The following is a 16,566-nucleotide window of genomic DNA, read 5'->3' as shown; positions in this document are numbered from 1 at the left end:
TGGGAATGCCACTTGTCTGTGATGAGGTCACAGCCTCCTGGTGATAAATTCCATATCTGCTGTTTAGCCCGGTCAGTTGAAAACAAACTAGCAGATGCCATGCTGATTTGCATCTAGTTGCTATTGATACTAAAGAGACAATATAAGAAAGACAGGAAGTATCATGTGGGAGCCATGCTTTAACAGTCTGACGGGAAACAAGTATTCACCTTTATCTAATCATCCCACGCTGAAATAATGAAATGGAAAGTCTTCCACAAAAGGAACACAGTAATCAAACACAATTTGGGGTTGGGTTTTTCTCTTAATGTTTGTTATCCTAGTCATTTCTGTGTCACTTTCATTAAATAAAAGACATCAGAAGTAGAAGAAGAAACAGTTTATGCCTTAACATTTGCACCTGAATTCAGCCTGTCCAAGGCAGGACTCCATAAATTAGAAATTCAGGAATTAAACCTAATTTTCAGGAATTACTCTTCAATTTTCTTTTTTACTTTTCAATTTTTCTTTCATCTACCTTCTCCCTCCTTTTTTTTTTTTTTTTTTTTTCCTTTCCCTGGGGGTGGGAGGAAACACTGTATAACGCTCAAAAGATTCAAAGCCTTTTATTTTTAGGGCATCATCTTGACCTCAGGTCTGTAATTTGATCCCATTCCCATCAGCCTGTCGTGCAACGGTGTTTTAATATCAACTGTTAGTGGACACACCCACTCACCCCATACAATACATGGCATTATTTCCACTAAAATCACTGATTAGAGTTTTTGTTACATTCTTAAATTAAACATTACATATTGAATCATTACCGTTTAGAGCCAATAATGATGTTTAAAATAATACGGAGAGTTTTCACTGAGTAAAGGGAAAAAAAAAAAAAAAAAAAAGTGGAATCATGAGAAAAGGCTTTGAACACAAGCAAGGAAAGAAAAGACTTCTCCAGGCTTTCTGCAAAGGCTGAGGGAAGATCTGCAAAGCTGGAAAGACAGGCCCATGTAACTGCTTGAATACTCACACTGTGCCTGGAAGTTGAGGGTGAGCACTGTGGGTGAGCATAGAGACGAGCCTGCGATGGCTTGGCCATGCCTGTAGGAGTTTGCAAACAGAGGCAGCAAGGGATGAAAAGCCAGACACTGCTGCACCTAAAAGGGGCTGCTTGAAACTTGCCATCCCCCAGGAGCATTGTGTATATGGTGCAGATGTCCAAGGGCATTAAAAAGCACAATCTAATCTACCTCCAAACTGTGTAAGCCATTTTTGAAGAATACAGCAAGTCTGTAATTTATTTATCTGCAGCAACAATATACAACTTTGAATTAGAAGGGCATCTGCTCTCCAAGTCCAAGGTACCCAGATACCAGAATAGCCAGCATTAGCTCAGACTTCTGCCTTGAGGGATCAAAGGGATTGCCCACTCAGCACTCCCAGTGTAGGCAGATCCTCCAGCATGGGAATGCTCCTTTCCTCTCGGGAAGGTATGCTGACAGTTTTGTAACTTGGAGTACTCTAAGAGCAATCAAAACACATAAAAAATACCATTAAGAAAAATACAAAAAAAAAAAAAAATCTGTTGTCCTACTGTTCAGCAGAAAGGAAGAAGTTTTACCTTACTCCTTTTTCTAGAACATTAGGTGGCAATATGTTTCTTTCCTGACCTCTCTTCAGTTTCACATTTTTCCATCTCATTACACGTCTCTAAACCTGCTCCTCGCAGCCTAGGTAGCCCTCATTCCAACCCAACACCAGTTAACCACCTTACGGCCCATGAAATCATGATGAAAAGCTGATCATATCTAACTTGTTTTGGAACAAATGAAGAGAGTCTGCTGTTACTTTCAGAAAGAAATACCGAAAGTACCATAATTTTGACATAGCATAAACAGGCAGTATAAACGGAACTAAAGCCTATGGAATCAGAAAAGCATGACAGAGTTTTACTAGAATTCATCACTGACATTTTGGGCAAGCTATGAGAATAGATATAGATACCGTAACAAAAATACTACTAAAAATATGTTGAAACATGCCTAAACATGCCTACTTGTGTACATTAAAAAATGTCATGTGCACACCTACCATATACTTGCAGTAAAGGTTGAGTAAAGTACATTCTTAATGTAGTGACCTACATGAGTCCCTCAGCAGTAGGAAAAAAAAAAATGAAAGGAAGATAGTGTGCCCTCAACAAATCAGCTGTGATGGAAAGAAAAAAAGAAAATGCATTGCCACAGCCTCCACAGTTACAGGAAGTCAACAGTCAGAGTGCCCACGCACTGCACATACTATAGCAGAAGTCCTGCTTGGAAAAGTAGATATGGAGAGACAGATGATCTAGTACATAGTTTACATGAGATGAATTCCTGTTAATGTCAGCTGAAAGCCGTAACATCATCATGTAGGTGAACCTGACTCCACCCTAACTGAAACCAAAACAAGTTACTTTCTACACTGGATTCAGTGCAATATCGTCAGATGCAACCCCTGCCTCCCTTCACAGTCACAGAATGATCTTTCGATTGAGTTCAGGAGGAACTCAATCACGTCCTAAGGTGTGCACTCATGGCTGGAGTAAAACGGAACCCTTCAACTTAAGTAAATGGAGTTCCACTGGCTTATGGCTGCTGAGAATGTCTCTGTGTGTCTAAAATATTCCTCTTAAATAACTCAAGATTCAAACGCTGTGTGTATTAAATCCTTCAAAATGTTCACTCTAATAACAATAAGCCAGTCAGGCATGTGAAACCCTTCTTATTCAGAAAGCTCCCAAAACATGATTATCTAGTTCCACATCAGTATTTGGATTTGGTACTTTGGAGGCAAAATGCAGCAACGTCCTTAGCACGCTACTCTACTGCATTTAGGAGAGGAAATGAGGATTAACTGAGATGGTTAAAACTATAAGAAGAATGCAGATGGGCAAATACATCCTATCTTGGCTGGAATTAGGCCATGACATTGAGGTTAACCCCCCTACTTGTGCAAAAATACCATGGGTTTTTACTAACCACAAATGGTCAGGATCTCAGTTTAACAAGCCCATCCACAACAACAATACAGATGTAAAAAGCATGCAGAACATCATCTGAAAATGTGGTATCACAGCTCTAAGTACCCACGTATTCATACACCAAATGTAATCTAAAACTAGGTAAAATGAGGTGAGATTGCGTGATTACCTTAATGCAATACTTTCACAGTACAAACATCTGTTTAAATATGAAGACTCCAAAAGCTTCACCTCGATAGTTCTGGAGCATTAACAGATAGACGCTCTGGAGAACAAGTATCTGTGAGTAATGAGGAAATTTGCAGCACTTACTGCCTCCTCCGCACTGGGACACTGACCAATACAGTTTATGAAGTAAACAATTCAACAGCAGCCCTTTTGGAACAGCTCCTCACCAGGGCGATCTACTCTGGAATTAAAGTCACATTTATTCCAAAACAGAGTATCCAGATAGGGAGCACCCTGCAATATTTTTGGCTGATTCCCCCCCCCCACTCCATCAGTGGGTCTTTGGAGGAATGTATTAATTCTCATTATGTTGTGTAACAGTTAGTTGGAATTAGTAAATACATACCGTATCATTAAAAAGATTACGTTCCAGCACATGCATTTAATTTGCCATAAAGTATGGTACATAGGAAATCATGCTATCTTCGGTAAATCTGAAAGATATCATCATTTTTGTTTCCAATAAAAGATATTTCAAGCAAGTAGTAAAATTTCAGTGGTATATGGAAGGGGTCTTAGAGAAGCGCGCGCACACACACACACACAAAAATGACTATAAACAAGCCATCATTCTGGTAAGAAGAAATACAAACAACCAGAATAAAAATAGTTGATGCACAAAAGCCATAATGAGGGGGTTGCTCAAAAAATAACTTCTACTTTGAATGGTTTGGATGAAATACAAATTATCCACAGAAAAGTGTGGACTGGCATAAATGTTTGTACAAAATTATAAGTATATTTCTAGAAGTATGCAAGAGACAACCGCCTGCATGCTGCACAAGGTCCCAACAACGCTCTGCGTAAGTGCTAGTGCACAGAGTCCAAACCACTGCATTTTAATTACTATGCAGCCTCAGATATATTGCCTTTGATATGGAAATGTTCTTGTTCTCTCATCTTCACATACGGTCTCATGCACAGAAATCTTTATCTGATTCATAAAAAATAAACTAGAATCCAATCTCAACACCTGACCTCAGTGCTTAGAAGTTTTTTACTAAGCATGGTGTCACTATAAAAAGAATGGATAATATTGGTGTAAAGTTAGATATTTCGAGCAATGATAAGAAGGATTTACAGTTAGGAATCAAATCAATACTGCACGCACCTCTGAGGTTTTAGAGTTTCCTGTTGCCTCATGTCAGTCTACCAGAGACTGGAGAAACAATTGACTACACCTTTCTGTCTCGCTCAAGAAAAAAAAAAGAAGACGATATTTAAATGACTTCCCATCTTACTGCCTATAGAAAAAATGCAGCTTGGGCATTCACTGTATGAAATAGGCCCTAAAATCTAATAAATCCCTAATGTGCAACTTTCCAGCCTTTTTGTTTTAATTTGGACATAACATGTTTCTGTATATTTTAAAGGTATGCAGTGAGGTTCACATGGAAAGAAGCAAAATGTTTCCCAAGCTTTGCTTTATCAAATAGGTAAAATAAACACATAAGGAATATTTAAAATACAAAAGCAGTACTCCTCCGTATTTCATATTAACATGCTGTCTGCAAGAAAGCTGAAAATTTTTGCTTTGACAAATTCTACCAGTTGCTCAGAAAACATTAAATATTCAGACCTATTTAGATAATTCTCCTAGCTCTACAGAATTACATTCTCTTTTTATAAAGAATATGATCTGCGTAACCTCTGTACAGAAGATAATGACCCATCTGTAAATCATTTTGTTGCAAGTTATCTGTTTTTTATCACTTCTAGTACCTGTCTGTGCCTGATATGATACTCTTAAACACATTAACTTGATGGAATGTTTCACCCGACTTCAAAAAAAAAATAAAAAGAAAAAAAAAATCAATTGATTGATATTTATTCTCCACTACAAATGGATGACTCCGATTAACCTAGTTTACCAATGCATCTAATTTTATATTACTCTTCCAATTCACAAAGCTCAAGAAATATTTGATTAAAATAATTTCCAAGCAATGATTTTCAAACTCATGCTACTGTTTTCTTTCTTCTTAATTTAAGGAGACAAAACAGTAAACATAAAGCTGATATGAGGATTTTAAAATATACAAGAGGAGGAAAGAAATGTCTATGTACTGATTCTTGTTTCTTTAAGAGAAAATCCATTTTTCAGGTTCCTGTTGTACTAATTGAAAGAGAATTATTTAAAACTTCACTGAATACTTGAATATACGATGGGTATGTGCAGCAGTTTCACCAGTGCCAAAGAACTCTAGACTTTCTGAAAGACAGTAAACTAAAAATTGGCAGGAAATCTCTTACAATGATGTCACAAATATTTGTTGTTGCCACAGAATAATGTTTTAAAAGAACACCTACTTCTGTGCTGAATAGGCTTTGGGAACATGTAATTATCCAGTTTTATCACTGTAGAAATCGGCCGCTTTCCAGCAAATCCGTCTATCAGCTCTCTCCCTTCTGCACAGAACTATATCTAAATAAATATACACGTATTTCACATAGACATCACACCAACCTAGTACACAGGCTTACTAGTGATAAGATCTTAACGTATTTTGTTGTTTTTAAAATATGGTATCACAGCTTGCAATGATACATCAGCAAATACTGCTACAGAATTGTGCGTCTAAAATTTTTTGAATAGCTTATATAAAATAAAAGGAAATTCAGTTTCTATGTTTTGGTAAGAAGTCCCCTAAAGTTCCCATCCTTGCTGTTCTACTTAAGGCAAAAAATAAAAATTAAAAATAAAAATAAAAATGCATATATAAAAAATACACAGAAAGGCAGTGAAAACAGGCAAATAGAAATCAGCCTACTATGGCAAAAACTTGAAACATGCACCTTTGTGTTTTGCTGCTACTTGTCGAATAAGCTATATGTGAACTACCGAACACATCATACAGCGGTACTTCGCTCGCAGGTTCATCATGTAGAAATGTTTCGAAGCCCTGTCTCCTTGATTTACTATATTAACTGAAATGTTTTAAAAATATGTCGCTGTATCACTTCAGTTGACATAGCTTATATATACACAAACACCCCTATTTACATAACTTTTAAAACGTTAGTCATTACACACCACCTCTGCCAAACAAGCCCACTGATCTTGCAAGTCACACGATGGAAAGAGAAATATACATCACCCCATTGTATGGGGTATAGAGAAAAGAGCATCGCTGCTTCTCTTTCTTTAGTAATTTTTATTCCATTAAATAAATAAATAAATAGACCGAAGCCTTTTAAGTGCGATCCATACACTTTTAAGGGGGAAATCAAACCAAGTGTAAAAGATTAATGGATATGCTTCCTGAAGTGATATCTCCCAAGGTGATTACAGCGTTTAGCAGGCATAAGGTCGTGACTAAAGAAACTTTCTAATGCCCACTGAGAACAAAATATTTGTTTTTGCTATCATCATGCCAAGCCTGGGCCTCTATTACCACGAGATATTTCAGGGCCTTTAAGAACAGCAGACATACACGGATACTTTCGACTAAAAATATGATCAAAGATGCAAAAACATGTCTGAAGGGATTTTTTCCCCGCTGTGCAAAAGAAGTTCAGCTGGAAGTGACCACTAGCAATTGTTGGCCACGTATTAAAAACCACTGGCTAGGGAACAAGCACTGGCAGTGCCCACTTGGGAACAAAATCAACGTGCAGGCGAGGCAGCTAACTTTGGGCATTTGTTATTATTTTCTACAGGTCAGGCACTGATGACCTAACGAAGGAAACAGACGGGCTCCACTCTGTTCCTCTTCCCGCTTCCATCAGCGTGTAAACGTTAGGCAGGGAAAAAAAAAAAAGAAGCGAAGCGTTACAGAAGTTGAGCAGAGAAGCAGTGAGGAGGAGGGGGAGGCAGCCGTCCGTCTCGCTCCCCTCACGCTACGTGCAGTAGGCATGCCACTAGTTTGCACCCTACGACACAGCAGGGAACGAAGCGAGCTTCGAGGCAGCCCAGCGAAGTCTCGCAGCAGTACCGAAGCGGTGCGGAACTGGAAGGAGGAGAGAGAAAATAATGCGTTGAGCAGAGGATGCGAGCTCGCAGGGCAGCGGGCCTCCCGCACTCCCATGGCAGAATGAATTAAACTTCTGGGGGAGGAGGCCGGGCCGATCGCAGGGAGCGAAGCGAGAGGCATGACAGGAGCCAAGGGGCCAGGCGCAGCACAGCCGGGGCAGCGCGGGGAGCCGCCAGCAGCCGCAGCCCGGCTGCCTTGGGGGAAGCGGGGAGCCGCGGGGTGCCGCGGGCCCCCCAACCCCCGAGGGGCTCCGGGAGCCCGGGGGGGCGCCGCCGGGGGCCGGGGCGCTGCTGCGGGGCGGCCGGGGCTCCCCTTCCCCTTCCCTTCCCCTTCCCTTTCCCTTCGCTTCCCTTCCCCTTCCCCTCCCCTCCCCCCGGCGGAGCGCGCCTGGGAGCGGGCTGCAGGCGAGGCTGCCCGGCTGCGCTTGGGACCGGGCGCTGTGTGCGCCTGCTTCGGTTTCCGTATATTCTTTGGCTTTTCATAGCTAGCCGAGGGAAAAAAAAAAGAAAGCATTATTGTTTTCTTTCTTTCCTTCTCTCATTGCCTATTCTAAATTTGACTCCGAAGTTGAAGCGGTTGAATTGGCTAATTCTGAATACAGTCTATTGAGAGACCAGACACAGCAGTATATCCCTGTATAGCAATAGATACAATGTGCTGAATTGGCAGTCTAATTATAAATGTGGCATTTGGACCTCCTTTCAGACCCAGTGCCACCTTACCTTATGAGGGAACTTCAACTACAGCAACTGTTCAAAACAAAATGCCATTACAGGATCAGCTTCACCCAACACTGGGACCAGCCAGGGGATTGTTTTACAAACAGCCTTTCTCACTTAACACAAGAATGTATTATAAGGAAAAGTTATGGATAGCGCAGAGTCTGAAGAAAACGCGTATGTGGTTTGTGCCAGGTGTCGAGCTACTTCAAACTGCAGCATACTCCAAATGACCTCATGATTTTCCTTTAAATGTACTCACTATAAATAGATTATTTCTTAGTTTTACTAGAATGAGCAGCTAGGTACGCTCGCTGTTTATATTCCGAGTAGAGAGCGCGTATAACACTGCGAGAACAGAAACACGCGAAATATCCTGGCTCAGAGCAAAAACCTGCAGTGAGATTTTGCCAGAGAGCTCACGGTGTGCTGAAAAAGTTTTTAAAGTGTCTTTTCCAGGGAAATATTTGTATATAATGGCAGACTGCACGCACATATCTCACATTCATTCTTATTATTTACTTTATGGTATAATGGCTTAATTAAATGAGTGGGCACAAGCACGTCAATAAAACAAGTCAAGTCAAGTAGAAGTCTCAAAACAGGTTTCAAAATTACTCCATTACACGAATACAGAAAGGGAAATTCGTTAATTTTTGGACTTGAAATCCTATTGAGGACTGGATGAAACTCTTCTCTTGCCCTCACGATCAGCAGCAGTGCTGAAGATGGAAACACCAGAAGTGTTAAAATGAGGGAAAAAAGAAAACAGCAGGAACAAAGTGCCGCTCATGTGCCGCAGGCTATTTAAATTAGCTTAATAAACATATACCTTATCTCCAAACAGCAGGCGAAGATATATTACTTTATCACAGAAAGTTTCGCCGTCTGTGTTTTTGGGAAACACCCCTAGGACAGAAGTAATCTGTCGTCCCCAGGCTCCCAACACGCTGGCTTTCCCCGCAACCTCCCGACCCTCAGACACAACACTAATTGTCTCCTCACGTTGCCACTTTCCCTCCTTCCCGTCCTTAAAAAAAAAAAAAAAAAAAAAGAAAGAAAGACAGAGAGAAAAGGAAAAAAAAAAAAAAAACGCGCTGCGAAACGGCCTGCCGAGAGCAAAGCCAGCAATCAAATCGATATGATCAGTGCCTCCGAGTGACCTCAAGGCCCTGCTCTGCGGCAGCACGCAGCCCCTGCTGCAAAGCGGGTTAACTGCGCGCTGCTGGGGAGCGCCGGGAGGCAGCGGAGCGGGAGCCGGGGGCAGAGGGGCAGCCGGTGCCGAGCGGTACCTGCTCCCTGCTCCTGCTCCTGCTCCCTGCTCCCTGCTCCTGCTCGCATCGTGCCTCTGCCCTCCCCGGCCGGCTGCCGCCGGCGGTCCCCCCGTGCATGCATTACACGAGCGGTGCCCGCTCCTCCCGCGCCAGGGCGAGCCGCGGAGGCGCGCTCATTAGCTCCCACTGATGAGTCCTTTCAGGCTCGTGAAGGGCACGATTGTCAAAAACTGCGGGAAAAAACAACAAGCCCTGAGACTCCGCGCCTATTTGCGCAGCTTGTGTGCGCACATGTGACATTTGCAGGCAACCCAGAGCTGTTCGTAAACTCTTGAGCGTTATTCGAGATAAAACATTACATTGCTTAGACGGTTAAAGAGGCTGCTTATCCCCGATCAAAAAACAAACAGCTTCGGAGGCAGGGAAAGCCGGGAAACGAGCAAGCTCTCCGCCAGACACACCTTGCCTTCCTCGGATCCTACAGCACTGTCTACAAACAGCTGCGCTGTGCTCTTGCAACTGTCACTGCTGCGTTTTAAAAGAAGAAGAAGAAGAAGAGTAATAATAATAAGTGAAATACTTCCTGGGAACTTACTTCGCATTTAGTTTAGGCACTATTCTTTTTTTCAGCTCGCAAAGGAAGCCGTTTTGTCCAGGTTAGGTATTGTCTACTTATGGATCAGCCTCTGGCTAAGGGTTTATTTTAATTTATGGCTTATGCATTCTTTTAAGGTCGATTTGCATGACCTCCGGCAAAGAGCTACGGCAGCAAGAAATCCCAAGCCGAACGTAGCCACAAAGCGGCACCCATCGCCCCTTCTCCGGGTGGAAACAGAGCTCGCCGATGATGGACTGCTCCCCCCCCCCCTCCTCCCTCGTGTATCACGAATTCGGGTGCGATATCAATTTTAAAGTTTTCCGTATAACTTTATCCGAGCCCCCTGCCTGGAGAGATAAGGCGGCGCCGCAGAAGCGCAGCTCCTCGGGACACTGCCCCGCTGTGGCCGAACCCGGCATCGCCGCCGGCGGGTCCCGCAGCTTTGTAGGGTTCCCTGCTCCGCGCACAGCACTCATTTGTGGCCAACTTCAAAGCAGTCACCCACCTCGAACTTAACGGAGAACTGAAAAGCACCACTAAGCTCCTCTCGCCTTGCTCCAGCCCGCGTCTTTCGGGGTGAGCCGCGAAGAGAAGCCCACGCCAACACTTGGGAGCAGTGACAGCAGCGCTCTGCTCGCAAAGATTTATTTCGGATTTTATTTTTCCTCTCTCTCTCTCTCTCTTTCTCCCTCTCGTGTTAGTTCCTTACGTACAATATCTTCCCAGCACCATGTGTTCGCCTGCCGTGGGTGATCTTAAAATACAGCGCTGATCTGTCACTACATTTTAAAATAAACTCTACTCGGGGAGGATGAGAAAGTGTTGTGATTTCGAGGCACTGAGGTCCCTTAATGTCTCTGAAACCTCGGGATTCAAACAGCCCCGGAAACTCTCCCGGGGACGAGACTATAACTACTTTTTCCTAAGGGGGAAAAAGAAAAAATAAAGGGGGAGGGGGGGGGGGGGGGAGAAAAAACTCGTGGTACAAAAGTAAATAATCGTGCAGGGGGAGGCGGGGGGAAGGGGCGAATTCAGCAACGTTAAAAGCTAAACAACACATCTACCTCCGGACGCTGCTCCTTTACTCAATTGCAACTAACAACCCATTAAAGACAGCGCAGGGGGAACCGGATTCTCTCCTGCAAAGCGACATAAATCCAGCGAAAACCCATTAAACCACCACCGCCGCCACCAAGCAACGCAGCACTACACACCACAGCAAACAACAGGTATACAACACAATAGGGCTTTTTTTTCCTGGTTACCTCCTCGGGATCCAGTGTGGCACAAAGCACTGGGAGAGCCTCCTTTTTTTTTTTGCAACGCGCTTCGGTAATTTTCATTTAAAAAAAAAAAAAAAAAAAAAAAAAAAGAGAGAGAGAGAGCGGGAGGTGAAAGGGGGGAGGGAAGGGAGAATAAATGGGTAGCAATTCGGTAAAATAAAAGAAAAAAAACTAGAGTCTGCTGGTGTTTCTCCGGGCCATGGATGTGCAGGATCCCGATCGTTAGAAGTTTGCGGATGGGTTGCCTGGAGATTTGGTTACAATCAGGTTCATTATTATTTTTTTTTCCTCCTGAAACAAGTGAAGGCGATGGTTACTGCTGTCAATCTTGGCAATCAATGTGAGCGGCCATGTCGTAAGTATTCAAAGCATTTCCCGTCGTGCAACATCAGAAAGTGAGTGGCCAGGGCATTGATCTGAGGAAGGCAAAAGGAGGCAGGGCTCCCCCGCCCAGACAGCACAGGCAAGATGAGACAACACAGAGAGAGAGAGAGAGAGAGAGAGAGAGGGAAAGGCAGAGAGGGAGAGGGAGGCTCAGAGCGAGTGAGCGGGGAAAGCAACAACTGCAGAGAAAGTGAGCACAAAACAGAAAGTGAAATCACCCCAGGCTGCCAGCCGCATCCCCGAGAAGCTATCACCACTCACATTGCTATTAGACAAATGAAACCTAAAACCTCTCTCCTCTAATGACCACTGATTGCCCGGAGTGGTGAGGAAAGGTACCAGAAAGTTACCGGGCGGAGAGGGGGGGGACGAGGGCGGGGAGGGGGAGGCGGCCGGGGCCCGGAAGAGGGGGGAGGGAGGGGAGGGAGGGGAGGGGAGGGGAGGGCGGCCGGGGGAGCCGCTGCGGGGCCGGGGCTGCGGGGGGCGAGCGGCGAGGAGCTCCCGGCGCGGCCCCCCCGGCGCCCCCCGGCCGGGCAGGGAGGCGGGCACACGCCGCCGAGCCTCCCGGAGGAGGAGGAGGAGGAGGAGGAGAGGACGGACAGACAGCCGGACGGATGGATGGACAGAAAGAAAAGAAGAAGAAAGGGAGCGGGGGGGGGGGTAAGGGGTGGGGGGGAGCCGGTCCGCAGGACGCGGGCTGGGGCCGGCGGGGACGCAGGAGGAAGGCGCTGGAGGAGCGCTGACTGACAGCTGCTAAACGGGGCTCTGAGGAGCCCGCCCGGGGGAAAAAGCGGATGAAACAAAGTGTGAATCCCAGCCGAGGGGGGAGCCTGGCTCCGGGAGCACGGAGGAGGCGGCCGGAGCCGCCAGCCCGATCCCCCCGGGGAGGCGGCCCGGGGCGGGGGAAGCCGGGCACGGGCACCCCCGGGCCGGGCACGGGCACCGGCACCCGCTAAAAGCAGGGCGAGCTTTTAGCAGCGGCACCACGCACATCTCGCTCCCTCTCCCTCAGCAAAAGGCAACAGACAGGGACTTGAACGCCAATTTTAGGAACTCACGCTCCTCTGGAAGTGCTAATTGGGAGGGGAGGCGGGGGGGGGGGGGGGAAAACCGGGAGAAAGACGGGGAAAACTCTGAGGAGAGAATCAGCCAAAGGCACGGAGTAATGCAAAGCCCAGCAAGTCTCTCCCCTGTATTTTTACATGCCAAAGGTAAACATAAAAGAGCCTTTCAAACTGGCAGGGGCCCGCAGATCAGGTGGGCAAACAGCGCTGCAAAGCCAGCGTCTCCCTCTTTTGATATTATTCACACCTAGGCTAAACTGTTGTTGAGATGGGAGTGCGGGAAGCAACCTCAAGCCCACAAAATGAGAGAGAGAGAGAAGTTGTTGATTCATCTCTGTATTTTTGGCACTTTCTCCCCATTTTCCAGAAGGCGCCTGGAACAGTTAGTAACAGAGAAACTTTTTAATTTTAAAATAGCTTCCTAACTTATAGAGGCCAAAAAGACGAGGAGAAAGCCTCATTTCGCTTTCCTCCTCTCCTTGGAGTAGAAATGTGCGGAATAGGTTAGAACCAGAGGTCTGCTCAGCCCTCCCGCAAATGAACCTTGCTTTCTAAGGACGTGCTGAAAATCGAGCAGCAACGTGATGGCACAGAACTCATCTGCTCTGGCTCCATCTCATTTTGTTACCCAGCTGTAAAACTCAAAGCACGACGAGAGTCGGGCACACCGCAGCCTCCGCCTTGCTACCATCGTCCCTCTCTAGTCCAGTCCAGGGAAAATAAGTTTTAAGCCAGAACCTCGTGGAATAACGGACCTGGTTCATAAAGTATTTGTGGCGATTCCGCTGCGATAGCAGGAGCAATCGAGTCTTACCCGGCAAGCAACAAACACCTTGAAACAGAACTTGAAATTTATCTAGGAAGGCTTTACCGTCAAATTAGCTGGCTGAGGGCATAGCAGCTAATTTCCATGCATTCTTTCAATTTTAATGAAAGATCCTAAAAACCTGTAATTCGGAGACAGGGTAAATTGTTCGACTGCAGCTGCTGAGTGTGTATTCACCTGCGTTCAGCTAATTCAAACTATTCATCTTGCTGCAGTTATCTAAGGTATGGATTTACCAACAGGAAGCAGCTTCCCTTCCAGATATCGCTACGTCCTTTTTAGTCTTTAATTGTAAGAATTCCTGCGATAGGTCAGTAACACTTTCCTTGTAATACATTTCGACCTGCTGCAAGTAAAGGAAACAACCTGACTTTACGCATAACTAGTGGCTTTGGCGCACCAAAAAAAAAAAAAAAGAGTTCTGCAAGGAAGCAAATGTAAGCAGAACACAAGGGCGACCCGTCCTATCCGAGTTCACTACCCCACCAATTTATTGCTGGAAGTGTTTTTCTTTCAAGAAAAACAGAAGAAAAAAAAAAAAAAAAAAAAAAAAACCTACATCCTCAAATGCAGCCTCCTCCTTCGAACAACTTATAAAGTACGAGGCGGTAATGGGACAAGAGATAATTAAGGCAGCAGGAAAAAAATTAACCGCCCACCTAGGTCCAAATCAGAGGAGCATCCCTCTGCACTGCCGAAAATCCCGTGCAGGGAATGACACTCAGCTGGGGCAGGACAGCGCAGGGATGTGTCCGCATTCCCAGGCGGAGCGCGAGTAATACTCTCTAGCTTGTTGCTTCCCCTGTGTGATCAATTAAGTTCCAGATGCAGCGCACACTGCCAGAGCGCTTCAACTTCTCCGCGGTCGACAACGAGGACTCCGTGGGCATTGTATGCAAATCTGCGTGTATGTGCGCTGCACAGGAATAATTGCGTTTCCCTCTTTGTTTGCATAAGGGAACATCCGCCGTGCAGATACGTACACACGTGCAGAGAAACAAGAAAACGCTTTTACTTCTAGCGTTGCCATGCGCTTAGAGACTAGACTGCATTTTAAGTTACTTCTCTAGCTTCTTCTTCAGGAAGGGTAAAGACAGCCAGAGCAGCCAGCGCGGGCAGATGTTGGGGGCTGCTGGGCTGCTCCGGGTCCCCGCAGCGGGAGGGAATCGGAGCCTCTCAGTTCACGTCGGGGCACTTACCTGTTCGCAGCTGTCAGCGCATTTTGCGCCGTCTCTCTCATTAAATACACAAAAGTAAAGCGATGTTCAACAAGCAAAGCAACCTGTCTGTGCGTTAAGTTTTACACTTAACGTCTTTAAACAGATGAACAAACCTACAACTCCTGTAGAGTTGGTGGAGCAGCCTCTGAAGTTTTGATTCCAAGAGCAAGAAATTCCGCCTTAAAAGTCATTCACACAATTCTAAACTCCCCTCTCTCCCCCAGTTAATGCCGGGCAATTAACAGGCACGTTTCAAAATTCCCTCTCCTGACACTCCCCGACAATGAAGACTTTTCACAGGCATGTTAAAGATGTTCAGAGAAACTTTTGCAAAATAATCAACAGCATCTGAGAGAAAGCTAAAGGAAAAGAAGTTAAAGCCTGATCATCCGATTGGGAGAAAGTTTTGCCAGACAAGATAAAAGCATATCACTGCACGTTTTTTCACAAGCAGCCCCATCAGCTGATGCGAGCTCCCCTAGAACCAGAACCTCTGGCGATCTCCTCAAAATTTAGGGGACGTTTGCATTTTGTAACGCCCAAAGCTAAAGATCTGACCGAAAACAAAAACCTCTGAATTCTTTAGAGCGTCATCTGCCAACACAGTGTATTGTCCTGGCAGAAACAGGATCAAGGAGACTTTAATTTCATTTGAAACTGTGCATCATCTTGACAGTAAAGCAAAAAGCCGCAGCAACAACCTCCCCAGTCCCCCCCTCCCCCGTTCCAAAAAAATAAAAAATATATATAAAAAAAAAAAAGAGAGAGAGAGAGAAAAATGGAAAAAACACATAAACTTTTACAAAGAAAATAAAAGCAAGTTTAATATGAAAACCCCTTCCTGTCTCGGAAAGTTCATTTTAAAGGTCCCCTCTGTAAATCTAAAGTGCAAACACCAGGCTAAGGTAGTGAGTGGCTGGAATTTGCATGCTGATAAGAGAAGGCTGTTGTACTTACAGTGACAGAGGGCAGGCTGCGGAAGAAAAGCTGTTTGTGTTAGCCTGAGAGTCACCCAGGGCTGCAATGAGAGGAGAAGAGAGGAGTGGGAGTGCCAAGCTGGATACACCTTCACCGCATCTCATCACATCTGCCAGCCTCTCTCTCCCTCTCTCTTTCATTTCCACATTCCCTTTGTTCCTGAAAAAAAAAAAAAAAAAAAAAAAAAAATCTACACGTCACATCAGTCCCCAGATGCAGTCTACACCAAAGAAAAAAAAATGAATAATTCAATCAAACTGTGCATAGTCTCTAAGGCAATAAATCTATTGCACTTAAAGAAACGAAGGGTAATTACCGCTATAGAATTAGAATAAGGCCAGAGCGCGCAGGGATCCCAGGGTCTGTAAACTCCACGGTCAAATAAAGTTTCATTTATTTAATCCTTTGACAACCCCAATGTAAACTAAAGGGGAGGATCAGAACTTATTCCGCTTGGGTTTGAGAATGCTTGAAGTGAATGTTATAAAAGCCCAGCGCCCGTGATCTGTAACAAACACAATGCGAGGAAGTAGAAGTGTTTCACCGCATCACCTCCAGGGTCCGTTCCCCCCTCCCTAATGAAGAGCAGACCACACTCCCACTTCCACCGGCTTCTGCTGCTCTCTGCAAGTGCAGCGGGAATCGCTGGCAGCCAGCAGCCGCCTTACCTGCTCCTAGATTGCCAAGACAGCCTGACAAAAAAAAAAAAAACTCAGGCTAAGCGGCAATTCTGTTCCACGCTCTGGCGGAGAGAAGCCACGGGGGATTTGCACCAGCGAGGACTGACTCGAAACGCTGCCCCCGACTCGGGGATTTGCGCTGGGCTGAGTTTGGGGACTGCCTGCCGGGGGGCGGGGGGAGCACGGCGGGGAGCGGATCCCAGCCGGGCAGGCGGCAGCGCTGCCGGAGCCCTGCCACAGAGCGGCCGGGCTGGGCCGGCGGAGAGCCGCGCTCTTCCCTCTCCTACCTCTAACGCTGCGCTCCCGGCTCGGAGGTAAGACGACTCTATATTGG

At 45.4% G+C, this 16,566-nt stretch overlaps 1 protein-coding gene across 2 annotated transcripts in view; it reads right to left on the bottom strand.

The window, feature by feature from the left end:
• SOX6 (SRY-box transcription factor 6) overlaps positions 1–15,645 on the bottom strand; it is a 386,149-nt gene extending 370,504 nt beyond the window's left edge. The window contains exon 1 of one of the 2 annotated variants that reach the window (XM_032188152.1): positions 15,532–15,645. The gene's annotated coding sequence lies outside the window, so the exon portion shown is untranslated. Of the gene's footprint in view, positions 1–11,062; positions 11,121–15,531 lie in introns of those variants that run through there. The other variant, XM_032188151.1, reaches the window with a different exon arrangement.
• Positions 15,646–16,566: the final 921 nt, after the last annotated feature.

Source organism: Aythya fuligula, chromosome 5, assembly GCF_009819795.1.
Source record: "Aythya fuligula isolate bAytFul2 chromosome 5, bAytFul2.pri, whole genome shotgun sequence".
NCBI classification, from domain to species: Eukaryota; Metazoa; Chordata; class Aves; order Anseriformes; family Anatidae; genus Aythya; species Aythya fuligula.
Note: the sequence above shows the minus strand (reverse complement) of the source record. Positions and strands in the feature narration are given on the sequence as shown.